Source organism: Anomaloglossus baeobatrachus, chromosome 1, assembly GCF_048569485.1.
Source record: "Anomaloglossus baeobatrachus isolate aAnoBae1 chromosome 1, aAnoBae1.hap1, whole genome shotgun sequence".
In the NCBI taxonomy this organism is placed as follows: Eukaryota; Metazoa; Chordata; class Amphibia; order Anura; family Aromobatidae; genus Anomaloglossus; species Anomaloglossus baeobatrachus.
Window position 1 is genome coordinate 531,282,368 of NC_134353.1, and position 18,940 is coordinate 531,301,307.

Below are 18,940 nucleotides of genomic sequence, written 5' to 3' on the forward strand. Positions count from 1 at the left end.
TAAAATGGAGCCTAATATTTGGCACATGGCAGAGAGAGTGTCTGAGCAGCAGCCAGTGTGGAGAAGCTGCTCATCTGCCAACAGAGGTATTGAAGCCTCTCTGAAGGAAACACCCCGAGAGAGAGAGGGGGGGGTTCACTACAGCTGACTGGGGGTCAGTGGGAACCTCTTGTGAGAAGCCTTGATACTGGTCTTGTCATGATTCGCCTCCCTATCCACATGGCTAGGGGGCAGAGCCTTCTCTCGGGCCTCCCTTCCGGCCCCTGGATGCCTTAAAAGCTGACACTTCCAGTGAACCAGCGCCGGCTATAAGCTTAGCTCTGCTTTGCCTGTGATTGCTGGTCCTGTGAGTGATATCCTGATCTGTCTGTTCCTGTGCCCCCGTGCCCTTGTCTGTGTTCTGTCCCCTGGTCGTCCCTCCTGTCCTGTGTCCCCCCTCCTATTCCCCACTCGGTTGCTTCCTCCGGTACTGACCTTAGCCTGACTTTGACTTCGCTTCTGCTTGCTCCTCTGGTCCTGCTTCTGCCCGTACGGTGTTTGACCCAGCCTGTCTGACTATTCCTCACAAACCCTGCAGTTCTGCCTCTCAGCTGTGGGGCTCAGAAGAGAAGGAGCGCCATTTCACAGTAAAATTGATTGGAATTATTAGCAGACGCCATGTTGCATTTGAAGACCCCCTGAGGTGCCTAAACAATGGAGCTCCCTCACTTGTGATCCCATTTTGGAAACTAGACCCCACCCATACAAAAAAATTAGTTTGGCGAAATAAAAAATACAGACATCAGTAAAAAAAAAAAAATATGAGCGCCTGCCACTAAGACCAGTTCCAAACGTGAGAGCAATGCACGAGTCTCGCATCGCATCATCCACTCCAGTCTGGAAGCGAGCAACTGCGCTGGATAATGCGATGCGAGAGGGCGGGGCGGCAGATGAGAAAGGGCGCAGCAGATGGAAGATGGGAACGGGCGCAGCGGATGGAGGAACGGCAGAGGATGGGAAAGGGCGCAGCGGATGGATAATGGGAAATGGCGCAGCGGATGGAGGAGCGGCGGAGGATGGGGGGGAGGGAGGTGAGATGGGGATACCTACCTTACAGGATGGATCTAGGCAGCAGGATCACAGCAGACAGAAGAGGCAGCAGATGAAGGAGGCAACAGATTGAGGAGTGTGAGAGGGGGCAGTAGATGAAGGGGATGGGAGAGAGCAGGCAGCAGATCAGGGAGGGGGGCAGAGTCTGATGGGAGAGAGAGATGGCACATGGAGGAGGGGGGGCCCCGGGGGAGGGGGTCCCCAGAACATGGAGGGGGGAGGGTGGCTTGCAGCACATGTGGGGGGAGGGTGGCTTGCAGCACATGGAGGGGGAGGAGGTGTAATGGCGATGGAGAAGGGGCAGCCAATGAAGGAGGCGGCAGCGGCCGATTGGGAACAGTGGGGGCAAATTCGGGGGCCGCAGCGGCTGAAAAAGGTGGCTGCGACGGCGGCGGGGACAGTGGCGAGCGTGGCGGCGGGGACAGTGGCGAACGTGGCGGCGGGGACAGTGGCGGGCGGGGCGATTGGGGACAGCGGTGGATCGGGAGCAGCGGCGGTGCGATCGGAGACAGCGGCGGGGCTGGTGGTGGCGATCAGAGCCGCGGCGGGGCTGGTGGTGGCGGGCGAGGCGATCAGAGACAGCGGCGGGGCTGGGGCTGGCGGGCGGGGCGATCGGAGACACAGCGGCAAGGCTGGCGGTGGCGATCGGAGGCGGGGCTGGCGGTGGTGGGCGGGGCGATCTGAGACAGCGGTGGGGCTGGCGGTAACGATCGGAGCCGCGGCGGGGCTGGCGGTGGCGGGCGGGGCGATCTGAGACAGCGGTGGGGCTGGCGGTGGCGATCGGAGCCGCGGCGGGGCTGGCGGTGGCGGGCGGGGCGATCGAAGACAGCGGCGGGGCTGAGGCTGGCGGGGCGGGACGATCGGAGACAGCGGCGGGGCTAGCGGGCGGGGCGATCGGAGACACAGCGGCGGGGCTGGCGGTGGCGGGCGGGGCGATCGGAGACAGCGGCGGGGCTGGGGCTGGCGGGCGGGGCGATCGGAGACAGCGGCGGGGCTGGTGTGTATATATATATATATATATATATATATATATATATATATATCAGTGCCTATAAGTAGTATTCAACCCCCTGCAGATTTAGCAGGTTTACACATTCGGAATTAACTTGGCATTGTGACATTTGGACTGTAGATCAGCCTGGAAGTGTGAAATGCACTGCAGCAAAAAAGAATGTTATTTCTTTTTTTATTTTTTTTTTTTTTAAATTGTGAAAAGTTTATTCAGAGGGTCATTTATTATTCAACCCCTCAAACCACAAGAATTCTGTTTGGTTCCCCTAAAGTATTAAGAAGTATTTCAGGCACAAAGAACAGTGAGCTTCACATGTTTGGATTAATTATCTCTTTTTCCAGCCTTTTCTGACTAATTAAGACCCTCCCCAAACTTGTAAACAGCACTCATACTTGGTCAACATGGGAAAGACAAAGGAGCATTCCAAGGCCATCAGAGACAAGATCGTGGAGGGTCACAAGGCTGGCAAGGGGTACAAAACCCTTTCCAAGGAGTTGGGCCTACCTGTCTCCACTGTTGGGAGTATCATCCGGAAGTGGAAGGCTTATGGAACTACTGTTAGCCTTCCACGGCCTGGACAGCCTTTGAAAGTTTCCACCCGTGCCGACGCCAGGCTTGTCCGAAGAGTCAAGGCTAACCCAAGGACAACAAGGAAGGAGCTCCGGGAAGATCTCATGGCAGTGGGGACATTGGTTTCAGTCAATACCATAAGTAACGTACTCCACCGCAATGGTCTCCGTTCCAGACGAGCCCGTAAGGTACCTTTACTTTCAAAGCGTCATGTCAAGGCTCGTCTACAGTTTGCTCATGATCACTTGGAGGACTCTGAGACAGACTGGTTCAAGGTTCTCTGGTCTGATGAGACCAAGATCGAGATCTTTGGTGCCAACCACACACGTGACGTTTAGAGACTGGATGGCACTGCATACGACCCCAAGAATACCATCCCTACAGTCAAGCATGGTGGTGGCAGCATCATGCTGTGGGGCTGTTTCTTAGCCAAGGGGCCTGGCCATCTGGTCCGCATCCATGGGAAGATGGATAGCACGGCCTACCTGGAGATTTTGGCCAAGAACCTCCGCTCCTCCATCAAGGATCTTAAGATAGGTCGTCATTTCATCTTCCAACAAGAGAACGACCTAAAGCACACAGCCAAGAAAACCAAGGCCTGGTTCAACAGGGAAAAAATCAAGGTGTTGCAGTGGCCTAGTCGGTGTCCTGACCTTAACCCAATTGAAAACTTGTGGAAGGAGCTCAAGATTAAAGTCCACATGAGACACCCAAAGAACCTAGATAACTTGGAGAAGATCTGCATGGAGGAGTGGGCCAAGATAACTCCAGAGACCTGTGCCGGCCTGATCAGGTCTTATAAAAGACGATTATTAGCTGTAATTGCAAACAAGGGTTATTCCACAAAATATTAAACCTAGGGGTTGAATAATAATTGACCCACACTTTTATGTTGAAAATTTATTAAAATTTAACTGAGCAACATAACTTGTTGGTTTGTAAGATTTATGCTTCTGTTAATAAATCCTGCTCTTGTTTGAAGTTTGCAGGCTCTAACTTATTTGCATCTTATCAAACCTGCTAAATCTGCAGGGGGTTGAATACTACTTGTAGGCACTGTGTGTATATATATATATATATATATATATATATATATATATATATATATATATATATATATATATATATATAATATACACACACACAGTACAGACCAAACGTTTGGACACACCTTCTCATTCAAAGAGTTTTCTTTATTTTCAGGACTCTGAAAATTGTAGATTCACATTCAAGGAATCAAGACTATAAATTAAAACATGTGGAATGAAATACTTAAAAAAGTGTAAAATAACTGGAAATATGTCTTATATTCTAGGATCTTCAAAGTAGCCACCTTTTGCTTTCATTACTACTTTGCACACTCTTGGCATTCGCTTGATGAGCTTCAAGAAGTAGTCACCGGAAATGGTTTTCCAACAGTCTTGATGGAGTTAACAGAGATGCTTAGCACTTGTTGGCCCTTTTGCCTTTACTCTGCGGTCCAGCTCACCCCAAACCATCTCAATTGGGTTCAGGTCTGGTGACTGTGGAGACCAGGTTATCTGGCGTAGCACCCCATCACTTTCTTCTTAGTCATATAGCCCTTATACAGCCTGGAGGTGTGTTTGGGGTCATTATCCTGTTGAAAAATAAATGATGGTCCAACTAAACGCAAACCAGATGGAATAGCACGCCGCTACAAGATGCTGTGGTAGGCATGCTGGTTCTGTATGCCTTCAATTTTGGATAAATCATCAACAGTGTCACCAGCAAAGCACACCCACACCATCATACCTCCTCCTCCATGCTTCACGGTGGGAACGAGCCATAAAAAGTCCATCCGTTCACCTTTTCTACAAAGACACGGTGGTTGGATCCAAAGATCTCAAATTTTGACCCATCAGACCAAAGCACAGATTTCCACTGGTCTAATGTCCATTCCTTGTGTTCTTTAGCCCAAACAAGTCTCTTCTGCTTGTTGCCTGTCCTTAGCAGTGGTTTCCTAGCAGCTATTTTACCATGAAGGCCTGCTGTACAAAGTCTCCTCTTATCAGTTGTTCTAGAGATTAGGTGTGTCCAAACTTTTGGTCTGTACTGTGTATGTGTGTATGTATGTATATATATATATATATATATATATATATATATATATATATATATACACAGTTGGGTCCAGAAATATTTGGACAGTGACACAATTTTCGCGAGTTGGGCTCTGCATGCCACCACATTGGATTTGAAATGAAATCTCTACAACAGAATTCAAGTGCAGATTGTAACGTTTAGTTTGAAGGTTTGAACAAAAAATATCTGATAGAAATTGTAGGAATTGTACACATTTCTTTACAAACACTCCACATTTTAGGAGGTCAAAAGTAATTGGACAAATAAACCAAACCCAAACAAAATATTTTTATTTTCAATATTTTCTTGCGAATCCTTTGGAGGCAATCACTGCCTTAAGTCTGGAACCCATGGACATCACCAAACGCTGGTTTTCCTTCTTCTTAATGCTTTTCCAGGCCTCTACAGCCGCAGCCTTCAGGTCTTGCTTGTTTGTGGGTCTTTCCATCTTAAGTGTGGATTTGAGCAAGTGAAATGCATGCTCAATTGGGTTAAGATCTGGTGATTGACTTGGCCATTGCAGAAGGTTCCACTTTTTTGCACTCATGAACTCCTGGGTAGCTTTGGCTGTATGCTTGGGGTCATTGTCCATCTGTACTATGAAGCGCCGTCCGATCACCTTTGCGGCATTTGGCTGAATCTGGGCTGAAAGTATATCCCGGTACACTTCAGAATTCATCCGGCTACTCTTGTCTGCTGTTATGTCATCAATAAACACAAGTGACCCAGTGCCATTGAAAGCCATGCATGCCCATGCCATCACGTTGCCTCCACCATGTTTTACAGAGGATGTGGTGTGCCTTGGATCATGTGCCGTTCCCTTTCTTCTCCAAACTTTTTTCTTCCCATCATTCTGGTACAGGTTGATCTTGGTCTCATCTGTCCATAGAATACTTTTCCAGAACTGAGCTGGCTTCGTGAGGTGGTTTTCAGCAAATTTAACTCTGGCCTGTCTATTTTTGGAATTGATGAATGGTTTGCATCTAGATGTGAACCCTTTGTATTTACTTTCATGGAGTCTTCTCTTTACTGTTGACTTAGAGACAGATACACCTACTTCACTGAGAGTGTTCTGGACTTCAGTTGATGTTGTGAACGGGTTCTTCTTCACCAAAGAAAGTATGCGGCGATCATCCACCACTGTTGTCCTCCGTGGACGCCCAGGCCTTTTTGAGTTCCCAAGCTCACCAGTCAATTCCTTTTTTCTCAGGATGTACCCGACTGTTGATTTTGCTGCTCCAAGCATGTCTGCTATCTCTCTGATGGATTTTTTCTTTTTTTTCAGCCTCAGGATGTTCTGCTTCACCCCAATTGAGAGTTCCTTAGACCGCATGTTGTCTGGTCACAGCAACAGCTTCCAAATGCAAAACCACACACCTGTAAACAACCCCAGACCTTTTAACTACTTCATTGATTACAGGTTAACGAGGGAGACGCCTTCAGAGTTAATTGCAGCCCTTAGGCGGGCTTTGCACGCTGCGACATCGCAAGCCGATGCTGCGATGTCGCACGCGAAAGTCCCCGCCCCCGTCGCAGGTACGATATTGTGTGATAGCTGACGTAGCGAACATGATCGCTACGCCAGCTTCACATGCACTCACCTGCCCTGCGACCGTCGCTCTGGCCGGCGACCCGCCTCCTTCCTAAGGGGGCAGGTCATGCGGCGTCATAGCGACGTCACACGGCAGGCGGCCAATAGCGGCGGAGGGGCGGAGATGAGCAGGATGTAAACATCCTGCCCAGCTCCTTCCTTCCGCATATCCTACGGAAGCCGCAGTGACGCCGGTAGGAGATGTTCCTCGCTCCTGCGACTTCACACACAGCGATGTGTGCTGCCGCAGGAGCGAGGAACAACATCGCACCTGTCGCTGCACCGGCATTATGGAAATGTCGGAGGCTGCAGCGATGATACGATTACGACGATTTTGCGCTCGTAAATCGTATCATCGAGGCTTTACACACTACGATGTCGCATGCGATGCCGGATGTGCGTCACTTTCAATTTGACCCCACCGACATCGCACCTGCGATGTCGTAGTGTGCAAAGCCGCCCTTAGAGACCCTTGTCCAATTACTTTTGGTCCCTTGAAAAAGAGGAGGCTATGCATTACAGAGCTATGATTCCTAAACCCTTTCTCCGATTTGGATGTGAAAACTCTCATATTGCAGCTGGGAGTGTGCACTTTCAGCCCATATTATATATATAATTGTATTTCTGAACATGTTTTTGTAAACAGCTAAAATAACAAAACTTGTGTCACTGTCCAAATATTTCTGGACCTAACTGTATGCACTAAAAATATTCTCTTTTTCAATGAGGTGTACATTATCCAGGGATTTTTTCAATACTTCAGTGAATAGTCACTGAAACCTCAACATGACACCTTATGGCAAAGAGTTCTCTGTGGATCTAGAAAAGAGTTGTCGCTCTACAGTAAGATGACCTAGGCTATAAGAAGATTGTCAATACCCTGACACTGAGCTGCAGCACGTTTGAGAAGACCATACAGCGATTAAAGGGAATCTGTCACCACATTTTTGCTCCCCCATCTGAGTGCAGCATGATGTAGAGATAGAGACCCTGATTCCAATGATGTGTCACTTACTGAGCTGTTTGCTGTCATTTTGCTAAAATCAATGTTTTCTCTGCTGCAAGTCTAGCAGTTATAGAGTGATTATGAATATGCTGGACAACCTGGCAACACACCAAGTAGTCCTTTAATGATAATCTACTGCTGATTAAACAGTGATTTTATCAAAACTACAATAAGGAGCCCAGTAAGTGAAACATCACTGGAATCAGGATCTCTGCCACTACATTATACTGCTTTCAGATTACGGTAGGTGTTAAAAACCTAGTGAAATATTCCTTTCAACAAGACAGGATTCACTCAGAACAGGCCTCGCCATGGTAGACCAAAGAAGTTGAATATATGTGCTCAGTATTATATCCAGAGGTTGTCTTTTCAAAATTGACTGCTGCAGAGCTACCAGCATTGTTGAATCTCTGTTAATGCTCAAACCGTACACCGCACACGTCATTAAATCGGTCTGTATGGCTGTTGTACCAGAAAGAAGCCCCTTCTAAACATGATACTTAAGAAAGCCCACAAACAATTTGCTGAAGACAAGCAGACTAAGGAAATGGATTACTGAAACCCAGTGATGTGCTCTGATAAGACCAAGATAAACTTATTTGATTCAGATGGTTTCAAGCATGTGTGGCGGCAACCAGGTGAGGAGTACAAAGTGTTTCTTGCCTACAGTCAAGCATGGTGGTGGTGGGAGTGTCATGGTTTGGGGCTGCATGAGTGTTGACTGTGGGGAGCTACAGTTCATTGTGGGAACCATGAATGCCAACATGTACTGTGACATACTGAATCAGAGCAAGATCCCTTCCTTTCAGAAATTGGGCCATAGGGCAGTATTCCAACATGATAACGACCCCAAACACACATCCAAGATGACCACTGTCTTGCTAAAGAAACTGAGCATAAAGATGCTGGACTGGCCAAGCATGTCTCCAGACCTAAACCCTACTAACCCCTTACGGACGAAGCCAGTTTTGTACTTAATGACCAGTCCATTTTTTGCAATTCTGACCAGTGTCACTTTCACGTGTTATAACTCTGCAAAGCTTCAGCGGATCCCGCTGATTCTGACATTGTTTTTTCGTGATATATTGTACTTCATGACAGTGGTAAATTTAGGACGATATTTTTTTTTGCTTTAATTTGTGTAAAAATCGTAAATTTGATGAACATTATGGGAATTTCGCATTTTTCAAACTTTTAATTTTTATGCCCTTAAACCAGAGAGTTTTGTCACACAAAGTACTTAATTACATTTCCTGCATGTCTACTTTACATCAACGCAATTTTTGAAACTAAATTTTTTGGGTTTTGGAAGTTCGAAGGGTTCAAAGTTCATCAGCAATTTTGCATTTTTTCAACAAAATTTACAAAATCGTTTCTTTAGGAACTCCATCACATTTGAAGTGACTTGAGGGGCCTAGGTGACAGAAAATACCCAAAAGTGACACCATTCTAAAAACTGCACCCTTCAAAGTACTTTAAATCGCATTCAAGAAGTTTATTAACCCTTCAGGTAGTTTACAGGAACTAAAGTGATATGGAATGAAAAAAAAAATAAAAATGATCATTTTACCTAAAAATGTTGCTCTAGCCCAAATTTATTCACTTTTAGAAGAAATAACACAACAAAATGGACCCCAAAATTTGAATTTGTTACCCAGTTTCTTCTGAGCTGATACCCCACATGTGGTCAGAAACCTCTGTTTGGGCAAATGGGAGGGCCCGTAACAGAAGGAACAATATTTGAATTTTGGAAAGCAAATTTGGCTGAAAATGATTACGAGCACTATGTCGCATTTGTAGGGCCCGTAAGGTACCTAAACAGCAGAAACCCCCTACAATTGACACCATTTTTGAAGCTAGACACTTCAACGAATTTTTCTAGATGTTTGGTGAGAACTTTGAAACCCCGGGGGCTTCACAGAAGTTTGTAGCGTTGAGCTGTGAAAATAAAAAAAATAAAGTTTTACCACAAAATTGTTACTTCAACTAAATAGTTTTTTTTCACAAGGGTAACAGGAAAAAATGCACCAAAAATTCATTGTGCAATTTCTTCTGATTATGCTGATACCTCATATGTGGTGGAAATCAACTGTTTGGGCGCACGGCAGGCCTCGGAAAGGAAGGAGCACCATTTGACTGCAAAAATTGGCTGGAATTATTAGCAGAAGCCATGTCGCGTTTGGAGAGCCCCTAAGGAACCTAAACAGTGGCACTCCCCCACAAGTGACCCCATTCTGGAAACTAGACACCTGAAGGATTTTATCCAGGATGTAGTGAGCATTTTGAATCTACAGGTACTTCACAGAATTTCATAACCTTAGGTCGCCATATTGAAAATTTTCATTTCTTTTTTTCACAGAAATGTTGCTTTAGCACCAAATTTCTCACTTTTTCAAGAGGCAGCACCAAAAAATGGACCTCACGGTTTGTTAACCAATTTCTTATGAGCGCAGGGTTACTCCACATGTGGTCAAAAACCTCTTTTTGGACAAACGGTAGGGCTTGAAATGGAAGGCAACCATTTGAGTTTTGGAAAAGTTGAAATAAATTGCGGGCACCATGTCACATTTGCAGGTCCCCTAGTGTACCTATACAGCAGAAACCCCTACAAGTGACCCCATTTTGGAAACTAGGCCCCTGAAGGATTTTATTCATGGGTATAGTAAGCATTTTGAATCCACAGCTACTTCACAAAAATGTTGCTGTAGAGCCAAATTTCTCACACACTGCACAACGCAGCAAAAATACTCTGCTTCCAAAACGCTGCAAACCCTAATCGTGGGCACACAGCCTAAAAAGCTAGGATGGATGGATGTCAAACACCTATATAACGTCCCACCCCCTGTATATTCTAAGCTGCCACCCTTTAGTGACTTACATGTAGCACTAAAGGGTGCTTAGCCTTGTATTTAGCCAAAAAAATAAATAAAAAAGTGACGTGGGGCCCTCCTTTTTGGTAGCTGCTAGGGTAAAGCAGACAGCTGCAGCCTGCAGGCCACAGCTGGTAGCTTCACCTTGGCTGGTGATATAAAACAGAGGGCACCCCAGGCTGTTTTTTTTAATTATTTATAAATAAGTAATTAAAAAAAATGTGGGGTTTCCCCCAAATTGGATCACCAGCCAAGGTGAGGTAGACAGCTGGGGTCTGGTATCCTCAGGGTGGGAAGAGCCATGGTTATTTGGCCCTTCCCAGCCTAAAAATAGCAAGCCACAGCTGCCCCAAAAGTGGCGCATCTGTTAGATGCGCCAATCCTGGTGCTTCCAGCTAATCCCGTTGCTCTGGTGGCATAGCAAACGGTGTAATAAATGGGGTTGATACCAACTGTAATGTCACCTGGCATCAAGCCCAGTGGTTAGTGATGTCACGGCATCTATCAAATACCTGACATCAATAACTGTCAGTAATAAAATAAAAAAAAGTAAACGACAAAAAAAATTGACAAACGCTCCCCAACATATTCCCTCTTTCACCAATTTATTGAAAAGAAAAAAAAATCCAGTGCGCCGTAATCCATTTTAGGGGTCCCACGACGATTCTGGACCTACAGGAATATGGGGCGCACGCTGAGTGAACGTATCCCCCATATTCTAGAAGTGCAGACCCTCCATGTGAGGAGTGTGGCTGCAGTGAGCTGAGAATACTTCACTCACACTGCCCCAGTCCAACCAAGGGCAGAGTGACCTGCAGTAACCTCATTCCAAAATATGGAGGGCACGCTCAGGGAACGTATCCCCCATTTTCTGGAGGTGCAGACCCTCCATGTGAGGAGTGTGGGTACTGCACCCACTCTCCCCGGGTCCACTGTTCATCATTGAACGCAGGAAGAAGGGTGACAACCGCTCTGCGCATGCGGCCAGCATCTTTTGAGAAGGAGGGATATCAGTGGATTGCAGTTGCACAAGTTACCGGGGACACCGGGGGGAGTTATAGGGGTAACCTAACTGGACATGGGGAGGAGTTTTCTGTTGCATCTGTCATGGCACATGCAACAGAAATCAAACGAGGAGGATGACTGCGGCAGGCGCACTGGTTGTGCACGCCGCCATCTTTGATTATCGAGAGAGGGTGAGGAGGGTACTTTGGCGACACCGAGGGAACGGGGGAGATTTAGCTCCCATCTGACATGTTTTATCATGCCAGGTGGGACATCATTTTTCACCAGCGCCACCATTTACTGTCATGTCATCATGGTTAAACGGTGTGTACCGATGATCACGTGACCGGGGAACGGAAAAACGGCCAGAATCGTGAGCTACTGGCTCTCAGCTATGCTGAAACCCCAGAGATTTTCTGACACTGGGGGCGCTATTTACTTTTTTCTAACCGCCGTTTTAAAACGGCAGATCAGAATAAGTATCTTTTTCTACCGCCGTTTTAATCCGTATGGCTGTCGCAAAGGGATTACGTATCTGTGGGGCATTCTCAAATGAAAGGTGGAGGAGCCCATAGTCTCTAATATCCACCAGCTCTGTGTTGTCGATTTTCAATTAGGACTGTACTCACTTTTGTTGCCAGTAGTTTTGACATTATTCACTGTGTGTTGAGTTATTTAGAGAACACACTAAATGTACACGGTTATATAAGTTGGACACTGACTACTTTACGTTGTATGAAAGTGTCATATCTTCAGTGTTGTCATATGAAAACATATAATAGAATATTTACAAAATTGTGAGGTGTGTACTCACTTTTGTGATATACTATAATTGTAATTGTTTTTCATTATCTTTTTTAATAATTTTATGTCAAGAAAAACAAAATTTGACTTTTATTGTACTCTTAGAATACAAGTTGTCAGAGAAATTGTAAAATTCATGACATCTTTCTGATCTCTAGAGAGGACATATCCATCCGAACACTGAACATAAGTATAGCTGGGAAGAAAGAAACTAATTAAAAGGAAGAAAGCAAGCTTGCAATCTAACATCCCGCCTCTGTTCAGCTAGAGCCCCTTGGTGTGGACAGGTAATTATCGCATAGAAATGTGCTAAGAAAGAGGCCACTAGTCTGAGATACAGAGATGATGTGTTCACACTTACAGAGTATGTTTTAATGAATCTTAAATAAAGAATATTGGATCTTCTAAGTGCATTTGCCCAATGTTCATTTTTTTCTATGTTATTCAGATTAGTTTACACAGAGGAGGAGAACTGCCTTCCCAATGGCGTATGCTTTCGCTGATCCTGCTAGAGACTTGGGAATTGGTAGTCAGTGATGAATATTGGGGTTTGTATAAAAAAATTATGGGAGGTACATTTTCAAAATTGTTATCACGAGAGGAAGAACATGCATATTTTTTCATATTTGTGAGGCCCTGCCTGTGACTTTCAAATGAATATTGGGCACATAAGTGACAATACATATATCATTTTTTCTATTGTGACAAGGTGACTGGCCTGAATATGATTGGTCAGTATGTACCACGGAAGTGGTGTTATTCTGGAACTCCATGCTGGTACCTGTAGTGCCACAGGTTCTTAGTATGATGTTCATACAGCCCAGTATCATGGATGGCTGGAGAGATGGGTGGGTCTGGCCATCCACATACCCCGCCCATATGTGTGTTGGAGGTGTCACTGCTGACTCTGACTTCTAAAATGGAGCCTAATATTTGGCACATGGCAGAGAGAGTGTCTGAGCAGCAGCCAGTGTGGAGAAGCTGCTCATCTGCCAACAGAGGTATTGAAGCCTCTCTGAAGGAAACGCCCCGAGAGAGAGAGGGGGGGGGGGTTCACTACAGCTGACTGGGGGTCAGTGGGAACCTCTTGTGAGAAGCCTTGATACTGGTCTTGTCATGATTCGCCTCCCTATCCACATGGCTAGGGGGCAGAGCCTTCTCTCGGGCCTCCCTTCCGGCCCCTGGATGCCTTAAAAGCTGACACTTCCAGTGAACCAGCGCCGGCTATAAGCTTAGCTCTGCTTTGCCTGTGATTGCTGGTCCTGTGAGTGATATCCTGATCTGTCTGTTCCTGTGCCCCCGTGCCCTTGTCTGTGTTCTGTCCCCTGGTCGTCCCTCCTGTCCTGTGTCCCCCCTCCTATTCCCCACTCGGTTGCTTCCTCCGGTACTGACCTTAGCCTGACTTTGACTTCGCTTCTGCTTGCTCCTCTGGTCCTGCTTCTGCCCGTACGGTGTTTGACCCAGCCTGTCTGACTATTCCTCACAAACCCTGCAGTTCTGCCTCTCAGCTGTGCTGATTAGGTAGTGCATGAGAATGCTGTGCATTTCCTTCCTGGTTCTCATTGCTCTGTGTAGTGTCGTCTGCTGCAGAGCTCTGGCTCCCCCTGGTGGCAGCATTACAGGTCTGACCCAGAAGTGCCATATTGGGAAATATGAATGTTGCTTTCCTGCACTGAACTGCTTTTTGTTTCCTGTACCTGTGGAATGCTTTTTGATGTGTGAATAAAGCAACCTGGATGTTTTTGGTTTTTTTTTTAAATACAACTGTGCTCCTGTGTGCTATTTTGGAGACCAGCAAAGCGAGTGAGTAACCCCTTGATGATGCCGTGTGTGAACTGTGTGCAACGTGACACTATCTATAGAATGGTAAAATGGTGGTGGGAAACATGACCACAATATATTCTGCCTGGGATCTCCAGGGGCAAAGATATTTTGAAAGTTAGGGGTCTCGTAAAATTCTGAAGGGCTGTGTAATGCCAGAGGATATAGATGCTCATTGTGCTGCAAAATACAGCGGTAAAAATGGGTGTGGTATAGAAGGAAGGCCCTGGCGATAAGAGATTGGGGATACCTCCTGCCACTCACCTATGTCGATACACTACACTTTCTAATGCCCTATACAGGTTTCTTCCTCCCCCTGTTGCTGTCATGTGCCTGAGCACTCACTTGCCCTAAACTCACCCTGGCTAGTGAGAAGGCTGGCAACAGCATTAGTCTCACCTCTGCAATAATACAAGGAAAGGGAGACCGAGAGAGGGAAAATAGACTTAGGCTCTGTGCCCACGTGTGCGTATTGCATGCAGTTACGCTGCGTATTGCACTGCAGCGTAACTGCATGCGTCCCCAGCACAATCTATGAAGATTGTGCATAATCCATGCGCACGTTGCGTTTTAGAACACAGCGATTTGCATGCTACCAAATTGCTGCATTCTAAAAAGCAACATGTCACTAATTCCATGCGCTTTGGATGCAGGTCCCGCTCTGTCTATGGTGGGGGCTGCATCCAGAGCGCATGAAATCAGCTTTTCACTGCATTCATTACGCAGTGTTTCTGCCGCGATTTGAAGCGCACATGTGCTGTTTCAATCGCTGCAGACATTTCTGCAGGGACACAACGAAACGTGAACACATAGCCTTAAAAAGGAAAACACTCCAAGCTCCTCCAATGCAGCTAAACACCACAGCTGTAATTGTCACGACTCCTCCGCTTCTTCCAAAGTGGACTGTATAAGAATGCTATTCTATAAGTGGTGTCAGGTGGTAGGACACGTGACTTTTTAGGGAGTGGTCACAAAGCTGCACCTGAGATTAAGGATACAAAAGATAGCTAGAAAGGAAATAGTCCTTAAGCTCTACAGCACCATAAGAAAATATTATCAAACATACTCCTGTGGAATGGTGGAAGGCGAATCCCCATTCCAAAGGGTCAATGGTGGCTCGAAGAAAACAATGATACTGTATAAAAATATATATACAGTGGAACCTTGGATCAAGAGTAACTTGGTGAGAGCGTTTTGCAAGACAAGCAAAGCTTTTTAAGAATTTGTAACTTGGTTTAAGAGCAATGCTTTGCAAGAAGAGCAAATACTCACCATGCACACTTCCGGTTCCGACCTTTGTACTGTATTCTGTATACAGTACAGTATATACTATATAGTGTGCCTTATCAATTTGCATTTGTGGATACAGTATTGTACTTTCTTTCTGATAACCAGTACAGCACATTGCTTGTTTTGTACCTCCTGCACTCCAACACTTCTATTGTAAGCTGATGTGCAGTTTTATATGTTTTCTACTGCATTTTACAGTATTTTGTATTAATGTACTGTAATAATTTTATATGAATACATTACATTATGTTGTATTCCTGTAATAAGTTTGTATAAATACACTAAATATGTTTGGGTTGTGGAACGAATTGTCTGCGTTTCAATTATTTCCTATGGGAAAATTTGCTTTGCTATAAGAGTAACTTGGTTTAAGAGCACACTCCCGGAACCAATTATGCTCATAATCCAAGGTTCCACTGTATTTCATTTAAAAAGATTTAAAACCAATTTTAAATAACCAGGGTATATGTGCAAATATTTAAACAGAGTTAATCCCCACAGAGGCTATACAAAAAAATGATCAAAAATATGGGGCCAAGCAGGATATTCAGTAAAAATAATTAAACAATTAGAAAAATATGAATTAAAGTGCAGATTTTGAATTATGACATTATAAATATATAATATATTAATGTTATTCAAAAATACAGTATTACAAATAATACACCGGATATTGAATATTCAGAAAAATGCAATGTAATAAATAGTATATCAGATATTAAATATACTAAATTTGCAAAAATCCAATACTGTATGAAATTAAAGTGCCCAGTACTATGTGCCTGATGTTTTACGATTTACACATTATATAAACAATGAACTAGTGAATACTGCTTTAAAGTACCTAGTGCCATATCTTTCAGAAATAGTAAGAAACAATATAGTTTGCCTGTATATGAATAACTATGATACTGAATATAAAACGTAAGATTTCAAATGGCTGCACAATTACCTACTATGAAGGCTATTAAATTTGTAGGCCTCCGTTCCCGACACGTGTTTTCGTCGTTTGTGGACTTCTTCGGGGGGGGGGTTTGGTGTGAGCACCATAAGAAAGTAGATTCACTCAAACACAAGCTACAGTCCTGCGGATAATAGTGCGTTGGGACCTTCTAGTCCCAGACTCAACAGAGGTCTCGACATAATGGGACACACCCATGACAGTGCCCCCCACTTCTACGAGGGGCCTCTGGACTTTCAGGATTGATCTTGTTCAGATCAGATGCATAGAATGAATGCACCAATCTACTTGCGTTCACTTCTTATTCCGGTACTTACAGTGCCTTTCCTCCATTCCCGACACGTGTTTCGTTATTTGTGGACTTCCTCGGGAGAGGAGGTTTGGTGTGAGCTCCATAAGAAAGTAGATACACTCAAACACAAGCTGCATTCCTGCAGATAATAATGCGTTGGGACCTTCCAGCCCCAGAAACACCCATGACAGTGCCCCCCACTTCTACGAGGGGCCTCTGGACTTTCAGGATTGGTCTTGTTCAGATCAGATGCATAGTATGATTGCACCAATCTACTTGCGTTCACTTCTTATTCCGGTACTTACAGGCCCCCTTGAATTTTTCAACCTTTTCCCACATTTCATGGTTCAAACATAAAGATAAAAAAAAATAATTTTATGGTGAAGAATCAAAAACAAGTGGGACACAATTGTGAAGTTGAATGAAATTTATTGCTGATTTTAAACTTTTGTAAAAAATAATAAACTGAAAATTGGGGTACGCAATATTATTCAGCCCCTTTACTTTCAGTGCAGCAAACTCACTCCAGAAGTTCATTGAAGATCTCTGAATGATCCAATGTTGTCCTAAATGACTGATGATGATAAATATAATCCACCTGTGTGTAATTTAGTCTCCGTATAAATGCACCTGCTCTGTGATAGTCTCAGTGTTTTGTTTAAAGCACAGAAAGCATCATGAAAACCAAGGAACACAACAGGCAGGTCCGTGATACTGTTGTGGAGAAGTTTAAAGCCAGATTTGGTTACAAAAAGATCTCCACAACTTTAAACATCCCAAGAAGCACTGTGCAAGCGATCATATTGACATGGAAGGAATATCATACCACTGCAAATCTACCAAGACCCGGCCGGCCCTCAAAAATGTCATCTCAAATAAGGAGAAGACTGATCAGAGATGCAGCCAAGAGACCCATGATCACTCTGGATGAACTGCAGAGATCTACAGCTGAGGTGGGAGAGTCTGTCCATAGGACAACAATCAGTTGTACACTGCACTAATCTGGCCTTTATGGAAAGAAGAAAGCCATTTCTCAAAGATATCCATAAAAAGTGGCATTTAAAGTTTGCCACAAGACTCCTGGGAGACACACTAAACTTGTGGAAGAAGGTGCTCTGGTCAGATGAAACCAAAATCGAACTTTTTGGGCACAATGCCAGACGATATGTTTGGCGTAAAAGCAACCCAGCTCATCACCCTGAACACACCATCCCCACTGTCAAACATGGGGGTGGCAACATCATGGTGTGGGCCTGCTTTTCTTCAGCAGGGATAGGCAATATGGTTAAAATTGATGGGAAGATGGATGGAGCCAAATACAGGACCATTCTTGAAGAAAACCTGTTTGAGTCTGCAAAAGACCTGAGACTGGGACGGAGATTTGTCTTCCAACAAGACAAGGATCCCAAATATAAAGCAAAATCTACAATGTAATGGTTCACAAATAAACGTATCCAGGTGTTAGAATAGCCAAGTCAAAGTCCAGACTTGAATCCAGTCGAGAATCTGTGGAAAGAGCTGAAAACTGCTGTTCACAAACGCTGTCCATCTAACCTCACTCAGCTCGACATATTTGCAAAGGAAGAATTGGCAAGAATTTCAGTCTCTCGATGTGCAACACTGATAGATAATACCCCAAGTGACTTGCAGCTGTAATTGCAGCAAAAGGTGGCGCTACAAAGTATTAACTTAAAGGGGCCGAATAATATTGCACACCCAAATTTTCAGTTTATTATTATTTTTTATAAAAGTTTAAAATAAGCAATAAATTTCGTTCAACTTCACAATTGTGTCCCATTTGTTGTTGATTCTTCACCATAAAATTTAATTTTTTTTATCTTTATATTTGAAGCCTGAAATGTGGGAAAAGGTTGAAAAATGAAAGGGGGACAAATACTTTCGCAAGGCACTGTATTTCCTTTCCTCTGGGCCGTGACCCATCCAGAGTACCAAATATTGGAGAAAAACTGTAAACCAAATGAGAATCGACGACTCTTGTCACGTAACAGAAAACAGTGGTAGAAAAAGGGTTTTCATAAGCAGCGCCAAATGATCACTGGTTCAAGTAGTCCGATTAATGAATCTTTAGTTAGCACAGGTCTACGCGTTTCTGGAGGCTCAGCTCCCTTCCTCAGGACCGTCAGGCATAAGATACTGTAACATCAAATCTATTGCAACAGGAATGGACAACACATATATACATTTGCTGACGTCAAAGGACCGCCTCTGTTAGAAAAAAACGGACGGGAAAGGGTGCATTGCAGTATACTGTGACGCAATACTCTTAACTTCATAATAAATATAAAAAAACAAATACGAAATCCCTGACATAATTATATCATAAATGGTCATACGTTGAAATTCGTGAAGTAAGAAAAACATAAAACAAAAATACATGTGGTAATGAGACTCTGAAAAAACACAATATATATATTTATATCCACAGATAGTGTCAATCTACAACATAACAATGTGAGATGAGCCTAGAACTCACCTAGAGGTGTCAGCGCTGGAGACGAAATAGGA